Source organism: Brienomyrus brachyistius, chromosome 1 (genome assembly GCF_023856365.1).
Source record: "Brienomyrus brachyistius isolate T26 chromosome 1, BBRACH_0.4, whole genome shotgun sequence".
In the NCBI taxonomy this organism is placed as follows: domain Eukaryota; kingdom Metazoa; phylum Chordata; class Actinopteri; order Osteoglossiformes; family Mormyridae; genus Brienomyrus; species Brienomyrus brachyistius.
Window position 1 is genome coordinate 52,116,950 of NC_064533.1, and position 21,384 is coordinate 52,138,333.

The window sequence follows — 21,384 nt, forward strand, 5'->3', positions numbered from 1 at the left end:
GCTTCATTTTCAGGCTTTGGTTTACATTAAGCAAAAAGCCCTGCATCTATCAACGCTGTTTATATCTATCGGCATTGTTTATGCTTTAGTTCTTGGATCATTTCTTATAATAACAATAATTGGCAAAAGCCATATGAACCGGAGGGGGGGTCTGTCTTATGCTAATATCATAAGAGTTTCATCCAATCTCTGGTACAGTACGAGCCAGGGAATTGTTGATAGTCTGAACACATAGCTGCCAGAAGCTCCTTCAGAAGTCAGGAGAGAACATCGATAAGAAGAGAGGACGATCTGTCACTATTTTTATGAGAGTTTTCATTGTTATGGGCTAAAAATATCTTGCCGCACTATAGCTCTGCTAGACAGCATTAACAGTAGGTGCAGGAGAAGATATGAGAGGCCTCATAATGCAGTGTTTTATAAACAATGGTGGGAAGCCCTCCAAAGGCTCAGGAGATGGTCCAGCATCTGCACTGAATAATATTACTGAACGGTGGGCTGGAGACTATCCATGCAGCATAGGGCACAAGACACGAGCCTCAGCAATTGAGCCAATTTACAGAAATCCGATTCAGAAGTACAACATTCTTTTAATACACAATTAGATTCAAAGTGGTGATTTTTCAGAACCTGTGATCTCCTGGATCAACATCTATCTGTCTAATGGAGATTGGTCTGACATATCTTTTAAAAGCACCAATACCCAATCAATGTGAGAATGAAAGGGTCCAGACATGAAGGCATGGATGCAAGAAGGCACTGAGCCGGAGACTGAGGAAAAGATAAGCTGATGAATTTTTGTTACGTGGAGCAACAGAAGCCTGGATTGTTAGCTTCAGCAGCTGATTTTACCATATGGCACAATAAGATTGCCTGTGAGAAAACCTCTCAGAAAGAGATAGCATTAGCCTTGTTTAATTGGAGTTTAAAAAAAATCTAAATAAATAGCTAGCCAGATCTAAGCTAGCTAGCTGGTTAGCAAAACATGCTGCTTCAGCATCTCCTAACAAAGGAACGTTAATTTAATATTTAGTGTAGTGACTGTTTACGGCCAACAGGAGCTGCCCAAACACCAGGGGCCCCATGCTAATGTGTTGTTTGAGTGGTGGTGAACAATGCCACTGAGGCGTACACAAATGTGAGATATTTAAATTGAAGCTGATCTGAGGAGTGGCAGAGTTAATGCAAACACATCTGTGATGGATAACAAATAAGAAAGAGAGGAAATGGAGACATCAAGGAAAGTGTGAGAACAGACTGGGTCTATAAATCTTTATACCTGTACATTATGCAAACCATTGTAATTAATAGCGTTCCTGCTGATTAATGAAAAGGCTGCAACCCGTTGTGGTTACACACCGAACAGCATTCCTGACCATTCCAGCCAATAAATAAAGTGTGCTGGGTCTGCTGGTGAGGTGATAATCACTCCCCCCCCCTCCTCCCCCATATGACTAGACCTTCAAAAGGTCCTTTATTGGCCCAGCGGCCAGGATGAGGCAGCCTTTGATCTGACTGAGGTGAGGTGGGAGGGTCGGCCACAGAATCGCCCCGCAGGTGGCCCAGCTGTCATAGGGATTATGTGACATTCTCCCCTTTACAAGCGAAACGCTGATAACGGACTGCTGCGCACTCTGAACCCTGAACTGCATTGTTTCTTGGGGAGGATTAGACATCTTTCATTGGGTTTAATATCTTCAAGGACCTACAAGGACACCGCCGAGCCAGACAACCCCCACTATCCCTGTGCTCGGCCTCCCCATGCCTCAAGGAGAACAGAAAAAATGGCAGAAAAACCACAGCCCCCCCCCCCCCCCCCCCACTCCCCCACGACTCCTCTTTTGCGGCTATATATACAACAATTCCTCTCTTACTATAAAACAACATGTATTTCCTCAATCGAAAGGAATTAAGGGTTAACGACTGTTTATAGGGAGGCTATAGGCTGCACAGCTACAACAAACAGCATATACATGAAACCCCCGAGAATTCAATCACAAAAAGATCCTTCCTCTTCTCACCACTTTTTCTGATGCTATGCTCCTCTTCCTGCAGTAAAGCTCATCAGCAAAAACAGTGTACAGAAAAGTCTTTCTACTTGTTAAAGATGTACAGGATTGGTTTTCTGTACTCAAAAATACCACCGTTATTCCATTTTGACATCTGTAATATACACTTGTCCTTATAAGGAAATCTACGTGTATTTGCCTTTTACCTATATTGCCATGACAGTGCTTCTGGACCCACAATACACTGCTGCCCCACATGATTGACAGCTGACCTAACCTGTCCTTCAGCAGCCTGGATAGTGGTCATGCCTTGGACCCACGATCAAGCACCGCCCCCTTTTTCATGTATCGTGAGACCGGTTTCTTATTCACATGCCCTGAAGGCGGTGCTCACCTCTGCCACCTATTAACGTCTCTGTTCACGCCCCACCACCATGTCAAACACATTGTCCCATCTACGAGGCCCCACTACCCGTCTAATGCAAACCGATGGCAAATAACTGACCAAGGTGATGGTCATGGGGTTACAGACTTTGAGAACTCATGAAAGCTTCCAAGGATTCCACTTACTGATGATGTGGTGAAGAAGCTCCCTCTGTCTAAGATATTCCCACTCTGGGTCCATTGTTTGCTGAGGATCATATGCTTTCATCAGTAGACAATTAACAATCTCAGCCCCATTGTTTTTTCTTTTGTTCTTTCCACAGTAGTCCAGGTTGGTAGGTATTCCTGTTCCTCTGCCTGCCTCATTGCAGCCCATGAATCTGCAGAAAGAGGCCCTGACATCAGGCACCATCAGAAAGTTAAACACCCCCCCCCACACCTCCCCACCCCCTCTTCCCCCTGTAGGTGTTCCTGTCATTATGGGTAAAATCAGAGTTTACAGTAATATTTGTGGCAATGTGATATTACTCAGGCGACATTATAGCGATGTAGAGGGTTGATTTTGTGGTCGTTCTGTCATCTCTTGTCTTTTCTGATTATGTCAGCTGGAAGGTTCCCACCGGTAGATGTTTCAGAGCATTCCCATGATGCTCGTGGAGTGTAAAAGCGGCCGTAAGTGTCAGGGGTTATGCCATGTACATGCATCAGAGATGGAATAATCATCTGAACCTCAGATGAACCAGGGCATCATGGCTGTCCTTGTTAGCGGGCTAAGCTTCCAAAGAGACAGCATTGATGCAAAACTTTACCGACACATATTACAGAGTTTGCATGGAAAACATCTGAATTAAATAATGTCACACAAGGCCTGTGACAGCCAGCTTTGTTACATCTACAGGCTGCCAAATCATACGTACTATAACATCCTGCCTGTCCAACTGACCCTCCTGTCTCTTCCCTAACATGGCCCTGATGATGTACACCTGTTCCTTGTTACCCCTTGTTAGTCTGTGTATTTAATTACCTGTTTGTCTTATCAGCCCCAGTCCAGTCACTGAAGTCAGACCCCTTGTTGCTTGTGTACTTCACGATACTCATCTTCCTCACAGTCCTGCTTATTTCCTTGTCCCTGTTTCAACCCCAATAAAACCTGCTTTGTTTCCCAAATGCCTGCCTTGGAGTCCTTTGTATACCGCAAATGAAGTATGAATTACCATATAAAGATTAAAATGCACACTCATTTCTTGTCATATCAGTGAAAATGCACATAAAATGAGTATGCATTCGCGCTGTTCCAACAATCAATTGCCTCATGAATCGCTTTTAAAGGTGAATGTGTACCTCTGACCCAGTTATGTGCATCCCTGTGAATATGGACTGGTTGACTATATAGTATATTTCAGGTTAATATCTAGAAAGCATCATTCTTGAGATGATTGGTTTTCAAAGTTACATTGCAACCAAACAAATTTGCATCTTAAGTTTTTCCTCCCCAAAAGAAAGGAAGTGATCACATTTCACCCTGCGATGGTCAAAGAGTCCCCATGCAAAGGCGATGCTCTGGACCCATCCCACCTCTGATAGCACGTCCACTTCCATGAGGAAACTCTGCCTACGTTCACACTGCAGGCCTTAATGCTCAATTCTGATTTTCTGCTCAGATTGGATTTTTTGTTCGCTTGTTCACATTACTCTGTTTAATGTGGGCAATATTAGATTTCAATGTGAACGGTTCACTACATTGAACTGGCCCACATGCACACAAGACAACAAAGACGCAATGACGCGCAAAAACAAAGACGTCACTTTATTGTTTCAAAAACTGCCTGGTTACAATATGAACCTTCCAGTTTTGTTTGAACAGATTTATCTCCCAAAATACTTATTAAATCCAGCACCTCACTGTCCCTCCACTGGCCAGCTTCTGCGCTCTCCTCCACATTTGGTACTCCGACGGAGACATATGGCAACTTCCGCCTGCGCAGATTTGTGACGGCTGTCGATAGAAAGTGACGTAAAGGTCGCATGAATTCTGATTTTGCTGTTCGCACTGAGGTCGCATTGTCAAAAAATGTATCCGATTTATGACCATATACTGAAGTGGTCCAAATCGGAAATGAAAAATTCGGATTCCATGTGACTTGTGCTGTTCACATTGTCATGAAAAAAATGTGATTGGTGTCACAAATGAGCAAAAAATCGGGAGTGTGCAGTGTGAAAGCAGCCTCTGTGACCTGAGTGCTATGTGATGTTTGCTGGATATGCTCTCAAAGGCTGTCAGCTGATTTAGTGGGTGGAGTTTCCATCACACTTGCAAGGGAATGCCGGGTCACTCAGTGCTCAGTACGCGATGTGATATTAAAGCAGACATATGGGGGGGTATAAGGTTTCCTGAACTACCTGGGGGAGGGGGCTGATGCTTATGTGGGGGACGCTGATTGAAAAACCTTTGCTCACTCTAGTGCGACATAATTTTTTTCTTCCAAATCTTCCAAAGTACACACATCAAAGAACTGTATGTCAGACAAAGACAGTCAGTGATTATAATGACAAGAAGGGGCCAAAAAGAAGACGTCACCACATCTGAGGTGACATCACACCTCATGGTCCCCGTGCTTTATCTCCACCCACCAATGCTTACAGAAAATGGATGGATGGATGGATGGATGGATGGATGGATGGATGGATGATGGTTTTACTGACAGTCTCCTTACACTATTATATTGTGACATCTTGTGTTTTCACACTTAAAAACTACATAGCTTGTATGAACAAATTTATACTCATTACATAATTTAAACTCACAATGTACACAAATTTTAACTTGTACAAAAATCACTGTATTGTGTACAAAAATACCAGTTTCTGAAAGAGACAGATCATCTTCTTAAATAAATGTTCTCAAAATTCAATGCCGGATAAAGCGTTAAGGTACCGCTAAGCTTTTCAGACTGACTGCATAGTAATAATTTATTGTGTCTGAAGTTGCTTGTCTATTTTAAATGCTGTTGCAGCTATTTTCAGCATTACGAGACACCACACCTGCCAGAATTTTAGATTAGAACAGAACCAGGGACTCCAGAACTTTTTTTTCCAGAGATAAAGACTTTTGTCTTCAAAATATAAGGATGCTATAAAGAGTCATTAAATTATATTAATAAGATGTGCTTTTCCAGTATGTGCTGGTGGTCACTGATGGACCATGTGGTTAATGTGTGAGGACTGTGTTATGTTAGACTCTTTCAGCTGGACTTTGCAGTGTAATAAATCCTGCCTTCAGCTTCTGCTGCTTCTGCCTGTTAGGTTTCCGCATCATGAGGAAAGAAATACAGGTAATTCTCGACTTACGTTTGTAATGTGCTCCACAAACCCGTACAGAAATCAAGTTATATGCACGTCGGACTTACCTTCCCACACCATTCAAGACACCTTACAGCAAATGCACACAAAAGCCAAATCACACCAGTAACACACACTGAAGAACACATATGAGATTAAAGAAAAGATAAAGTTTAAATGTACTTACAGTATTTATTGGCGTATGTCGACTTTTTCTCTATGTATATCGGACAGTTTTTTTTAATATAAGTCCAGTTTTTTTATATAAGTCTATTGTACTGAATTGTAAACAGTCTGTTTGTACAGAGGTTTGTTTGCCATTCAGCCTGGCGTGGAGTGACATACATAACGTATGTGTTTAATCTCCATGCCTGTTGACAGTCGCCCAAGGTCATCAGTTTGTGGTTGTGGTTGAGTCTCACTCGACTGGGTCTTGAACCCAGACTCTCTTTCACTTTTTATGTACCAGTCAGCTAATGGGATCTAATATGCTATAACACGGAAAGAGTGTCTCTGATAATTGGGTTTCTGTTCGTTTGAGCCAGGTTTCAACACCCGGGAGATTAGTAATGTTACATGGCTCAGCCTCTGACCCCTCCCCCCTCCCACACTAACTGCATTATCATGTCACAGACCCCCCCCCTCCCCCCTACCCCCGTTACGGCTCCTAATCGCACGTCTTGTGGGAGAGAGCAGAGTAACTGGCCAGCATGTCGAGCATTACAACAGATCTAATTTATATTAAATATCCGTCAGGCCGCCTCACTAAGGCTACAGGCTGCAAATGAGCCGGAGTATTATTACAGCTAAAACTGTGACACGGGTATGAATGGAAGATAAGAGAGGGACAACTTCATTTTTATGGCAAAGGACCGAAACTGGAGGGAAGGGGAGGGCCTTCCTACAGATCATCAGCAGTGTCCGTCCTGCACATTACACGTACACGTGCACAAACACCTTCCCGGATGTTGAGCGCGTGATGCGCGCCAAGGCATGCAATGGAGTGTGTGAGCAACGATACATGTCCCTGTCGAAAGCCCATCGCATTTCCTCCTGCCCTCCTGCCAAGCGGGAGGAATGGCTTGAGCAGCAGCAGCAGATGTTCTGGAAGAGACACAGAAAATGATGCGTTTGCTTTGTGTACTGAGGAGCGCTGCATCCAGGAAGGTTTGGGCTGCAGAGGAGCTCGGTCAGCCTGTAAGGAACTGAGTCGAGGTCCATTTTAACAAAACCAAACACATGACGTGAAACCCAAAAAAAAAAACGTCATGACAGGCAGGGTTCATATCGTAATAGGAACAGAATTGAATCCAAGCTGACACTAGTGACAAGAAAAAAAAGGGAAAGTCAGGAAAAAGGGAAAAAGGAAAAAGACATTGATACAGAGTATACAAAAATATCTGAATTAGATATTTGGAATAAGGCAACATCCATCCATCCATTTTCCAAACCGCTTATCCTACTGGGTCGCGGGGGGTCCGGAGCCTATCCCGGAAGCAATGGGCACGAGGCAGGGAACAACCCAGGATGGGGGACCAGCCCAACGCAGGGCACACTCACACACCATTCACCTGGCAACAGTACATTGAAAATAAATGGTATTTATAATACAAGAAATAGTTTGCAGGGGTTAATTTGCAGATTAATTAACAGTAAACAGGAACTATGGAAGATGTGGACTTGGTTTTGGATCTGGAGGTGTTTGGGTTGAAAAATGACACAGGCTGATCACATGACTGATCACATGACTGATCACATGACAAAGCTGTAAATTGGGGAGGGGGCTCTCAGCATGGAACATAGTCTGCTTGTTTTTAGCTCACCTGTCCCCCATTCGCAGAAGTTCGGACTTTAATGGCCCAACTCACACGCAACATAAGAGACTTGTCCAGCATGGCAGATTCGGCTGTTATAAGTGACAATCCATTATAAATCCCGGCAAATATAAATTCAAGCTTCCCTTAAAAGCCACGGAACTGTAAATGATGCATGTTTTTTTAAGTCCCCGTGTTGCTTTGAGTAGTTTACATATGAATGAGGTCAGGGTATTAGGGAGAAGCCGAAACTTGAAAGTGCTCATCGATAAACTGTTTACCTGCGAAATGCAGAGACTCCAGAAAGCGCATTTTTTTATGAAAGAGAAGCGGCAATGCATCCCTTATTTATGCCGGGGGGAGATTTTAAGTAACCACGGACACCGTAATATCATAGAGGTTATTAGCTGGTGTGGGAGTGTTTATGTGTGTGGGTGGCGGGGGGGGGGGGGGTACTAAGGACATTCAAATTCCAGAATATTCTCCATCCTGTCCTGGGGCTGCAGATGAGTTCTAGGAAATAACTACATATGATGTGACAGACAAATCATGGCCGTGAGTGGCAGCAGTCACAATAGCGATAGACCAGCGATCCATCATTCGTAGCTGTGATCTCGACTGGCTCGTGGGGGGGCTGCGAATCACATACGGAGCCGCCATTTTATTAATTCATGCTCATCGTATGTTGATTTCCAGAGGTACTTTCATTTTGGGGCGGCACGAGCAGCACAATCTTCTCATACCTCTAGGACTGGGGTTTGAGTTTCTGGCCCAGCCCTACGTGTGGAGTTTGCATATCCCTCCTATGTTGTTACGGAATTTCTTCTGGGTTCTCTACTCCCCCCCCCCCCTCCACAGTCCAAAAGCCTCCTAACTGGAATTTCCAAAATTTGCTTGTTTGCCATGCAATGGGTTGGCGCCCTTCCTCGGTCATTCCCTGCCATGTGCCTGTAGCTTCCAGGATAGATTCCAGACTTCTGCATATCACAAACGGGGCTGGCTGGATGGATGGTATGTTCCTTCATTAGAGCCGTAATGCTAACCACAGCCGTTAGCGCTCCTGATGGTACTGTTGCACTGAGCTTAGGCTGCATGCCCTCGAGGTGCCTGTATCCGGGAGCATCTTCAAGGCTGTAGCGGCAGGCGGCCGTGGCAGTGCATGGATGGGGCCGCATCCCACGGCTCTGGAGAGCCTGAGGGCCCCGGAACGCGTTGGCTCACTACACCAATGCAGAGGGAACGTCGGCTGAAGCTGGAGGCAAATTCTGGGGCCAGCAAGGGGTTGGAGTTGGGGTTTGGGTTGTGGATGAATACGAATGGCATGTGGGTTTGACACATGAACACATCTAGAAAGATTAGTGTGTGTGTGTGTGTGTGTGTGTGTGTGTGTTAATACAGTATCATGTCTTCTTGTGCCCCCCCCAGCTTCTTATGCAGGGCAATGAGCCAGGTGGTTTATTATATGTATATGCATGGTCCCCCTGGTACAGCCTCTTCTGACATGACTTTTTGATTTTTATAGCTTGAAATGCTCTGGCACAATACCCAGGCCTACCTCGCAGAAGGAATTTTTAGACTAGAAAAAAATAAAAATTATATAACGGAGCGCTTCGACATTGTCATCCCGCCTAATCGTCTGCAAAAACTCAGGATCTCCGCTGCACCCTAATTTATGCCACTCGGCGAGAGTTTTATATATTCCGCGTTGAATTATATATGAGGCAAACATGGAAGTCAACAGATTCAACAAATCACTACCCAAAGTTAAAAGTACATTATCGCAGTTAATGCATCTGCCGTGGGATGTTACTGATGCATTAAGACTATTTACTAGGTGGGATGAAAGGGATTCAAGAACAGAAGACATAGAAAAAAGCAAGTAACTAATTCTCTTGATAAACATCTGATACAAAATTTGCAACAATAGACTAAAAATTTCCCTACATTCTCTGAATCATTCTCTGAGTTTCATATTTTTTGAGAAAAAAAATAAATGAAACTGTAGTACTTTTAAGCTGGAACTGTGTCATCCCACTTTGTTTGTGTTGTCAGTGCTCCTAGAGGAAATGTCCCACCTGTGGTTGCTTCGATTTTCTTCATAGTATAAAACGGCCATGAGAGTATAAACAAAAACCACGGCGGCTTTCTGAAGGGAAAGTGGTTGCAGGGATTACCCCCCTGCCCCGATCGGCACATCCATGAAGCATGGCCAATATCCAGCCCGTCTTGGGAGAAGGGGCCAGCTGGGGAGATAGAACGAAAAAACGAAAACTAGAATCGCACATATGCTGTATCTCGGTTTGGCACTGACTGTTTTCCATGATCTGCACTTGACCACCAAAAAAAAACAAACAACAACAACACCACTATCTGGAAAGCAATTGGTGGAGACAACGTGGAGAAAGAGACTGGGATGTCCAATGAGATGCACAGGTAAGATGGCAACAAATACAAAACAAACATAAAAACTTGTGGCACGAAAGTGAAAGACGATGATTGAGGTGAATGAACACAGCAGCAAATGACCCCTCACCCCCCCATGGGTAGCCAGCGATTGCCTTGTTGATAGCTGGAGTGTCATTGCAGATGGATCAGGCTGGGGTGAACTAGATCCCCCCCCCCCATCCTGGTGTTGTTAATGAGGTCAAGAGAACAGTATCTCTTATTTCCCATCATTTCAGCCAATCGTGAGGGAGCCTGGGGAAAAATAATGCCATCCCATTCCTCTCCGCGTTCATAATTGAAAACCTTCACTCTTTTCCTCTCCTCGTCCATGTTCTCTTAAAATCCATTTCCTCCGTAGGGCCCTGCAACGGTGACAGGATCATTACCGTCCATGCCACATCTGCTGATAAACGGCGAATGCCTGGGAATGTGGGGGGGAAAATTACGCAAATAAAGACCCTCCGGAAGATCCTCTACATAACCCTGAAGCAGTGACAGACTGTACAGTGCGTGACATGGGCAGGAAGGAGATCAAGTTGATGCTGTCTTTTCGATGATGACTTTTGATGAATTTTTTTCATTATATGGGCACCTGTAGATGAGTAAACAAATCTTACATGCTATTTGTACCCAGAAATATTAAATACAATCAGACACTGATTAGCAGGTCCCACACGTGAATCCACAGTGTGCTATGAGTTGTGTGGCTTAGTGTGTTTTGAGTTTCACAATCTCCGTGTCATGGGCAGACATCGATATAGATGACCCACACCTGCCAAGTTCCACCTACCAGTTCTGGATCTGCTACACCAGTTCATCTCCTGTCAGACAGTCTGCTCACCTACACCGGTACAACAAGGCACACAGCCAACAGCATCGCTGAGCTTATGCAGGACACCAATGTGATCGGCCTCATCAGCAGTGATGACGAAGACACCTACAGGAGGAAGGTAAACGACCCGGCTGTACGGTGACAGGAGAACAACCTCACTCTGAGCATAGAAGAAACGAGGGAGATCATTGTGAGCTTCAAGATAAACAGAGGAAGTCACATCCTGGGAACGGTACACTTGTGAAAACTGTCACTAGCGTCAGGTTCCTGGACATCCAGGCTTCTTCATGGTATCTCAACACCAGCTCAAGAAGAGGAGACACAAGGGAGGCTGTTCTTCCCAAGCAGACTAAAGAGCTTAGAGTGGGAGCTAAGATCCGAAGAAACTTCCACCGCCTCACCATGGACAGCGTTCTGAGAGGCTGCTTTACTGATGCATCAACCTGACAGCCCAGGATCTCCAACTGCTCCAAGGAACAGTGAGGACAGCTGCCAGAGTCTCCAGCTTGGAGCATTTACACCACCCGCTGTCAGAAGAGGTCTGACACCATCATCATGGCCACCAGCCACCCTGCTCACGTCCCCCACAAACTGCTATCCTGTGGCAAATTCTACGACGTCACCTACACCAGCGCCACATGTTTCACAGACAGATTCTTTCCATGGGCTCTCAGGATTGCAAACATCCTATAACTCTGTAAAACTGTGTATATGTAGTGTAATTTATTACAAATTTATTGCTACATTTTTTTCACAATTCTCTTCCATCACTGTTGTACTGTTTGCAACATTTCATTGTTTAGTACTTATTGTATTTCCTGTCCATGACACAGTATTATCTTTAACGTGTACTATTGCCTTGCTGAGCAACGCCACTGTCTTTTGTTACACCAGCTAACACTATGTTTAGGATTTCATTGTTTTCTCCGAAACTTGAAACTATTTAAATTATCCTACAACCTGCAATTTTATATTAAGGATGTATTACGGTCTACCAGTTGCTTAGAAGCATTTTATGCCTTTGGACACCCCTTTTTTCCAAATTCTTGCTGGTGAGGGAAGCAGGCCGGGGGCAGATTAGCTGGCTTTTACTTTCAGGTGGATTTCCCAAAATATCTTAAGTCCATTGGACAAAAATGATGAGTGACAGAGGCGGGAGATGATTTAGCTGGTACAGGTCGTGCCCTAATTTACAGGCACTCAGCTGCTACTATGCAACCCAGTTGTAATTTATTGCACTAACTATTCATTTAATAGCAGTAGCGCTGTTGTTTCAGTGCTGTTGTCTTTAGCTAACAGGCAGAGTGTTAGCGTAGCGGCTAGTCTGCGATCCGCCTGTGTTTACACTCGTCCATTCGGCCTGGAGCTCAGCTCATCCGTCTCCGCTGTCGTCTCTGCGAGCCTCTTGGGGCGAGATATGAGCCCAGCGTCGGTGCTGCTGCTTTTCGCTATACTGGCTTTAATGAAACCAGTATCTCACGTCGCCCAGCCATATTATGCGCAATTAGCGTTAACCAATGTTGAAGTGCATTGGAGAATTATGGGATATTCCCCGTGGTATTCGGCCCCCCCACCAGCCCTTAAGATTTTAGTCCTGCGTTGGCCCTGCTGTGGGACCAGTTTCGAGTCCAATGGACCGTGACCGGACAGTCTCCAGCAGTGATGGCCTCGCATAACAGATGTTGTGTAATTACACCAGGAAACAGGTAAGACGTCTCTAGGGGTTGTAACTGCGATACCATTGGTACAGACAGACACTGGTGCTACAATCAACACCAAGCAAAAACACGCAGTGGCCACAAACACTCTGGGGTCATTCTGACCCTGTCATCTACAACAGCTAATATACTGCAAAATTTCCTATTTCAGTAATTTCCTTTGAATTTATTTCATATATTTATACTTTATTTAGCTATACTTCCTTTTTCCGCCATTTCTTCTATCCATCTATCCATCCATTTTCCAAACCGCTTATCCTACTGGTTCACGGGGGGTCCGGAGCCTATCCCGAAAGCAATGGACACGAGGCAGGAAACAACCCAGCCCATCGCAGCCATTTCTTCTACTTATTTGGTAATTATTCCATAAATGTGTACATCTGAAACTCCTTATATTGCTACGCTGATGGCTTGTGATCGCCTTTGTTTCATTTTGTGCTGTTTAACTCTGTTACAAATTATATGTTACTGAATGGATGGCACGAGTAAGAATTTCAATGTACTGATATAGGTAAATAAAGAATCTCGAATCTTGAATCTCATCTCTTACGCATCTATCACGCAGCGTAAAACATACTGCTCCCAAACACCCGCAGGATACCACACCATATGTTTTACAGCGATGTTAGTGCCCAAGGATGCGTCAGAGTGCGTACTTTTGTATTTGTTACACAGCCTCAGCTGGACCCCTGGGCTTACTTAGCAAGAGTGTCTCTGGTCTCCTGTTTTGAAAGAAAGAGTGTCCTTATACAGCTGGTGTCTTGTTGGATTGAGTCAGGAGTGAGAGGGGCAGCTTGGAAAGATGCCTGCTCAGATCTTCCCTCATATGAGGCCGTGTCATTCAGGAGGGCACTTTTAGTGGTCGGTGATCGGTCCCCCGTGTCCGTGATCCACTACATGATCTGTTAATACGCTCCTACGCGCTTTCTTTCATATCTTTGTCTTCTGTTTTTCTTTTTTACACTGTGTGGCCAAAGTGTTCCTGTAGGAGCCGTCTTTCACATTCATGCCATGTCCCTGTTCCCCTTTAGCTGTCAGATTAATGCGGAGCAACACGTCTGAGCGCTGAAGCACATATGTAGTACATGCAACGCGCAGACAACCGAAGCGTCACGCTTTGCTAGCAGACAGCTAGCACAAGTGTTCTGGTGCTAAAACGCTAAAGTACTCCATTTTAATTTCGCCTGGAATGAGAGGTCTTTAATTTTCTGCTGAAAATGGGAGAGAGAGAAAGGTGGCACTGACAGATGCTGGGAGCTCTGGGTACCGGTCAGGGAATGAGCTCTGCATGAGTGATTTTTGCACGCTAGGAGTATTAGACATCCGGCCAATACAGATCTTAGCTGTCTGGCAGGGGTGTGGGGCTGATGCTGTCCAGCACAGGAGTAAGTTTCCAAGCCTTTGTCTGCTGGCTAAACCAGGGCCAGAGTCTTTAAATTACCTCTGGCTGCGATCTGGTGCAAGAAGAAAAGGGTGGAGATGCGTGAGCATCTAGGAAAGACTGAGACCAGATGAGCAGCTGGGTCCTGAATCAGCTTGCGTTCGATCAGACAAGCATAAGAGGAGCCAGAATGGAAGTTTGCAACCTTCATGACAGACAGAAGCATTCATATGAATTTCTCCATCCCGCAAGACCTCAGTCCTTCATCAGATCACAGTCAAAACATCAAGACTGCCAGAGCAGAGCTCACCCAAGTTGAGAATGACGTTTTAAAAAATAATACCATTGCTGACCATTGTTTCTTTCCCAGTCATCGGCCGACTGTTACAGGAAACATTGATCTTCCCTTTTTGAAGTGACCTTCTTCCTGTCACAGATCGGATGAAAGGAGCTGCCCTCGCCCGCAGATAGAGGAAATGCATGCCAGTGTAATCCGAACACTTTCTAATCTGCACACAAGCCATTCCCAACATGCCGACGACACATGTGCTTCTGCAAGTAGGGGAGGGTATCACCTGGAAACTTCCACCGTCACAACATACCAGCATCGTGGCAATCACTGTAACGCGGTAGGCCGTCGAGGGTTAGGCATGGAACCTCGGAAGTAGAGACAGAGCTCCTTTGTTCTTCCACAATACACTGTGACGTTCTGTCAGAAGACTTACGGTCTGGGGCGAGGCAGACATCAGCAGCTGCCCATTGTCATCCGGACAGCCCGCATAATTAATTTTCCAATCCCGCATCGGAGCCCAGGATCGCCATCCCCGCCAAGAGGAAGGGGGCAGGAGAGGAACACGCAGCGCTAAAAGTTCGTAATGAAATTCAGAGGCAGATATGAGTCTTTGTGGCAGTATTGTGTTTTCAGTCACATCTCGGAGCGCCAAGTCCATGTGTAAAGCCTGCTTCTGAGCTATTGTATCGCGGGCTATTCAGTGACCTGCCACACGCCATTAATGATTCCACACACAGCCAGAGCTGGCTGTTATACTGCTAGTACATTATCAAGGTATTCACTCCCCAATTGAGGCTATTTTATTCTGGAAAGTCCGGCTACAGAGGGTCAGGAGGAAGGTTAGGGACTGCGGATTAAACAACAGACCTGGGGGTGCTACCTACATTGGGCAATACACCATTAAACAATCAAGCGTGTTTAATCGAGGAATCGACTCATGAGTGATTCTAGGAATTTTTAAGGTGGGGGACATAAAAGGGGCCATAATTCATACAGAGGGTTTTCACTTGGTGAGTGACTGAAGAGGGGGCAATCCAGGAGCCAATCAGCTTCCAGCTGGGGCTGGTGCCCCTGTGTGTTCATGCTTCTAAATCTGCTGATGCCTTGACCCCTCTGAAGCGATTCTATGGTACAATTTCGACTGCTTTCATTCAGGGTGATTTAAAAACGGAGTACATAAAAAAGAAGATATAGAGGCTGTTAGCCAGCGACAGCGTTCTTCTCCTTGAACAGGATCCCTGTGAAAGGGAGGGTGAGCTCTTGCCTCCCCAGCGCTGATTACCGTCCCCATGACGGCTGAATGTGAGCCTCGCCACGGCAACGGAAGTGGCTCCTATGGAGTCCATGACCCATGTACCTCCTCGAGCGTGTCAAACCCAGCCTCCCAAGACATTCCTGACCCCAGCGCACTCTGCCATGATGTTTTAAAAATCTTACATTGTTTAAATCATGTCCACATCTGAAAGTGAGTTTTTTATAGCAACAAAATTGTTACGTTTGTTGGTGGGTGTAAAGAGTTTATACAGGGCTTTTTTCCGCACTTTGTTGTGGTGCTGAGTAGTTTATGAGGCATTTTTCTAGGTGAGCAGTTTAAGTAGTTTTGGAAGCTTTAGAGTATAGTAGGGGGCGGCAGGTTAGTAAGTCTGTCTTTATTTTTGTGCAGCTGGTTTGTATCCTTTCCTGCTCTTCAGACCGGCATGTCAGCACTGCCCCCTGCTGTTAAGTCTCCAGTACTGCAGCACAGAGTTCTCATTTGCCCTCACAATGCCCGTGAGCTAATTCCCTAGTGTAGGCTGCGATGCCCTTGAACCTGCCTGCATACACTGTGCCGTGTGGTGGGGGGATGCCGGTCACCCCAAGTCAGCGCTGCACTGAAGCAATTCATTCCCTGTACAGTTTCTTCTGAATTTATTCTATACCTACTGAGTTTTCCTTTGCTGGTTGAATGTGTTAAATGAGGACTTTGAGTCATGGTTGGCAGGGGGGGCTTCTGACCCCATCACTCAACCCTCATCCACCCCCTGCACCAGCAAGAAGCCGGCCAATGACATCATCCAAAACAAGTGAGGAAAGACCAATGAGCTTTTGCCAGTCTGCGTTGCTAAACCACAGGATCTTCAGCGAGTGACTGAAATAATCTTTCACCCTTCGACTCGATTCTGGATGTGTCCTCATCCATCCACGAGATCTTCACACAAATTCCCAGATGTATGCAAGGGCAGGTTTGCTGTTTTGGGACCCAATTTAAAAACTCACTTTTGGGCCCCAAGGTGTAGTGACTCTTTGCAGCCAGAAGGGGGACTCCAAACCTCGAGGCCCCCAAGTGGGTTTGAGTGCTGGTAAACACTGCTGTTGCAGTTATGCATGTAGGTGCCCACTAAAAGAAACAAAAAACACACAAAAATACAGGTTCCATCACCACTCCTGGCCTCTTGAAGCTGCCCACCATTTATTTAACCATTTAATGTTCTCTGAGCATCGATCTGTGTACTCAGTGCTGGGGCAAAATTAAGATGGATTTCTGAAGGACCAGGAAAAGAAAAATTTGTAATATTCTCAAGCTTAAGATTTATTTCTTTAATGAAATTAGGTGTAGGCCCCAGCTTAACAATAATTCCTACCATAAATTGTCTGCAAATTCAAAATTCTACATCGTTTTAAATCACCCAATTTCGTTAGCTGTAATCTTAGTCTACAGATTACATTACATTATAGGAATACCCACCAGCTCATGTGGGTTGCTGGATTATAGATGTAACCTGCACCAAACTCGTTAAACAGTTATAATCTCCCAGTCAACATATTTTTTAATATTTTAACGTCACCTTATAAAAGCCCTGTTTGCGGGATCATTTTCCGAATCACAGATCATGCCGGAAATGGAAACAGGCAGGTGCAGAATCACATGAAATGCAGGGTTATTCTGCAGCAGTGGTTTCAAACGGTGGGATTGACGGCCTCCTTTAAGTGACAGTAAAGTCGAAGGAGGGAGAGAGACGGCGGCGGAGACAGGCCTCTCTTTAAAATGCTATTGATGTCGGGAGACGCAATCATCCAGCTTCATGTCTACAGATGGCACGGCGGAGCCCCGAGTAAATAACACACAAAGTGATGTACTTGTCTGGCCCAATGAGAATGCTCATTTAGAACTGTCATCAACAGATGCCATGATTTATTACTCCTGGCTGGTGCTCCACAAATTACAGCCTGCCACAGTGCTGGAACTATCAAGGAAAAGAGAAAAAAACATCTAAAATGCAAAGAAGATGGCCCACTTCTCTCCACCTAGCTCCCACTTACTGTGTGACGTGAGTAGCACTCCCCCCCCCCCCCCCATAAACATGGAGCCTCAGCCACGGGAAGCCAGTGGGTCCTGTTGGGTTTCTGCGGCCCGCAGCCAGGGGGAGACACAGAATGCGGAGGCGAGATTAAATGGAGCGGCTTGGTTCGGCAGGGCTGGAGATTAATGCTGTTGTTTATGTGGGAAGGGAGGCTTTTGCAGGAGTGGGAATAAGAGAAGCTGGCCCAATGGAGGCTAATGGAGAGGAGTAACCCTGGGGGTCTGGAATCACTGGGAATAATATGGGGAAAAGAACTTTTGATGATCCGTTCACTTCAAGGTACGAGAAGCAGCTGCTTCTGTTTACACGCCCCCTCCCCAAGACATGTTTGCACCTGCTGAAAGACATGCCCCCATACTGATGATGTCACATGCTCGCCCCAATTCCTGTTAAAACCGCCTGAAAGACATGCCTCCATATCGTTGTGTCACATGCTCCCCCGAGTCACGTTAATTCCCCCATGAATAATATGCCCCCATACACAGTCACATTAACGCCTCCTGAAAGACCCACCCCCAAACTGATGATGTCACATTACCCTTTCACACAACCGTGGTTACAGCATGACTCATCTTTCCCAAGGTGAATCATCATTTCCCAAGGTGTTGCTCAATAATGCAGATATTCCGGACACAGTCGCGGTCACAGATCCAGCTTGGACATGGTTTCCATGTATTGAGTTACATGCTGTGAGTATGTCTGGGAAAAGGTTGACTACTGAAGAGTGACTTTGAGCATTGTGGCCATAGCAACTATAACTGGCTCCACCTGTATGGATTACATAGCTGTACTTTCACTGAACAAATAAAACAACAACAAAGCTGAGAATGTGACTATGTCATGTTCCATGTTCCTTGTTATTTGTCCCATTTTTTCCTGCACTAGAGTCCTAGATGGGATGCTTTTCTACCAAGACATTTGACACAGATGAAATGAATCACATGCAGGAAATGCATGCACTGCTCGTCATCTGTGGGGGTAACCAGATGAAGACTGCATGGAAAACAGTCATATTGAGCACACAAACCTTCCTCGTGAAACTCATACGCTGACAGCTGTCTTTTCACTCCTCTTTTATGCCATTTTTTTGCCTCCTATTGCTGTACATTCCCGTTCTCTCAAAAATGAGGTAATGCTAATAAACAGAATCTTAAAAATTTAAGGACAAGTCACGATGCCTCAAGTTCATTAATGCTAATCAGTCTTGTGGCACTAACGAGCTTCAGGACCTTTAAAGGAAGAGACGAAGATGTGGAGATCATCGCGAGAGGAACTCTCTGGGTATTAATGAGCACAACAATCCGAAATGTACTTAAGTCTGGAACATATCAACATACACATCAAGTCAGCTGCAATGTAAGCAGTGAGATGGGTTATAAAAAACCTGCAAAATCTGGTGAAATCATTGAGCCATCAAAATAAAAGCATCGGTTCTCCTTATTCACAGTGGTGCACCAATGTGAAATTTGTGAAATTTTAACTGTGAAATCTCTAGACTAATTCTTCTCTTGCATCCCACATTTTGTGCACGTGGGATAGTAACATGGGCTAAAAAAAAACATGAGTTTCACAGATAAAACGTCACGCTTTGACACCTGTGAATCAGGGGAATGACATTGGTTAGCACATCCATGTTGGACGGTGCACCGAGTGTCAACACAGAAACGCGGACCTGATCCAACGCTGGTCACTCAGTGAGAACTCTTCAAGATGTCTGAGGAACACGGCTGGGAGAAGGGGGGGCCTTAACTGGCGGTGTAAGTAGCCTACAATGCAGCACTCAGAGTGGGCTCAAGGGGGCCCCCCGATGGGCGTAATGAACTTAATGTCATATACATTATTCCAGGCTCTGATCTCCTGCCAAGCAGCACCCGGCAGCCTCTACTACAAGATGGGAAGTGATTTGGCGGGAGCCAGATATGCATCTCCCTCCTAACTAGCGAAGCGTGCTTGGCTGGCGGCCACGACTGTCACCTTGCACTTTTTGGAGATCTCAGTTCAGCCCAACTGAGCTTCACGGATCCCATTTCTTTTTATGTGTCCCTCTCACTGATGGGAAACTCAGAGTCAGTCCCATTTAATCCTAGCAAGATCTCCAGCTCCTCCATCGCTTGGTCGGGTTTTGGTATTTAACGGAATGTTAAAAAGAAGCTGTCAAAAAAAAAAAAAAAACACATTCTAGAATCCACAGGTCTTCGCTTCTGAAATAATTAAAAAACGTAAGATATTGCTATGGGACTTGTTATGGTGCAGTCAGTTAGATGAGCCCTTTGGTCAACAAGAGATTGAAAGGCCCTAGAATTTATTAGAAAATACACACACGTGGCCTATTAATGGATATAGTCTGAATAGAGTCTGTGTACTTATTCAGGTAGAAAATGCGACAATAAAAGCATTTACACTAATTGTCCCACACAGAGCTGCTTACCACACGCCAAACACCCCCTTTGTGTGCTCTGCCCTCCAGCAGGGATTAGTGCTCATTTCATCTCACTACTGGCTTTTTTTATTATTACACACTGATTGGATACACTGGTCTGAACCAGTCTGATGACAGCATATTCACCGCTTTCAAAGGGAAGAAAAAACTCATTTTCCGAGCTGCGTAAGTTATATTTGCTTATTCCAAGCTTCGGGTTAGCATTATCTCTGTTTGCATTTAACGTCCTATTTAATTTCCTAGTAAAAACTGTCCTTAACAAAGACATTAAGTCTGAAACTCACACAGGAATCTTTCTGAGCCATACGTAATTTGGAATGTCAGGCTCTCCCAACCGACCAAAACTTCCACGCTCAGCGGAAACAGCTCACACATGTTTACTTGCATCTGAAAACCTCATCATGTCCTTCGCATTCTGGCCCTTTCTCAAGTCTCTCCATTCCAACTTCCTTACTTTAACGATACCCACAGTGACACGTGGGGGGTATCACATTGTAGGGGCGGGACCAGATAAAGGCCTCGTAATGAAATTAAACTTTTTATTTGCCATTTGTACTGGACACCAGAATGTATTTTCCCCCATATATCCCATCTTCCTCTCTTGCTCACTTAGAGGTGACAAGAAAGATTGAGGTCTGAGTGCAGGATGAGCCATACATTCAGTTCCCCTGGAGCATTTTTTGCAGGGTTGAGGAGATGTGGCTACTACACCAACAAGCTTCTGATCCCAGGAGCAGAAGCCCACACTGTAAAAAGTAATACCTAGATCTAACTTGTAAAAAGTGAGGCAAGTGGCTGCATTGGATGTTTTAAGTTGAGTCAACTTGCAGCCTTTTTTAAGTGTAATAAACACTGTAACATTACTTAATACAAACACAACAAAATGAAGTTGAGTTAACTAATAGTACTAGTATTGCTCAGTTAGATAAACCTACTTTTATTGGTACAGGTAACTTATTTATGGGTTGCTACAAGTAACCTGTACTCATTTTAATTAGGTTTTATTGACTTTATTTTCTCAGTAAAATTAACCTAATCAAATGTGAATAAACATTTTAATTGAGTCCTGTCTATAACCTCAGAAAAAAAATCTAAATGGCTATATAGTCTAAGTACTTCAGTGATTAACTGTACATAAACAGACTTTGTCAAAAACAGTTACAAATTAAATTGAAGAAGAAAAAGATGGGAGGATAGATTGAAAACAATAACATTTATTCAATGTCAACCAGTTTCACTTTTAACAGGGACTACAAAACAGCCAATAAATGTGGCCGCAAATGTACACAATAAGTGTATTAAGTGTATTTTCTACCTGTTCTGAACAATAAAGTGAAATATCCAAACTACACAATCTGCAATGTTTAGATAAAGGTAAATGTGAGCCAG

The 21,384-nt window shown here is 44.7% G+C and overlaps 1 protein-coding gene across 1 annotated transcript in view; it reads left to right on the forward strand.

Moving 5' to 3' along the window:
• LOC125740075 (sodium/potassium-transporting ATPase subunit alpha-1-like) overlaps positions 1 to 21,384 on the forward strand; it is a 457,178-nt gene that overhangs the window by 241,021 nt on the left and 194,773 nt on the right. The gene's annotated exons all lie outside the window — the stretch shown is intronic.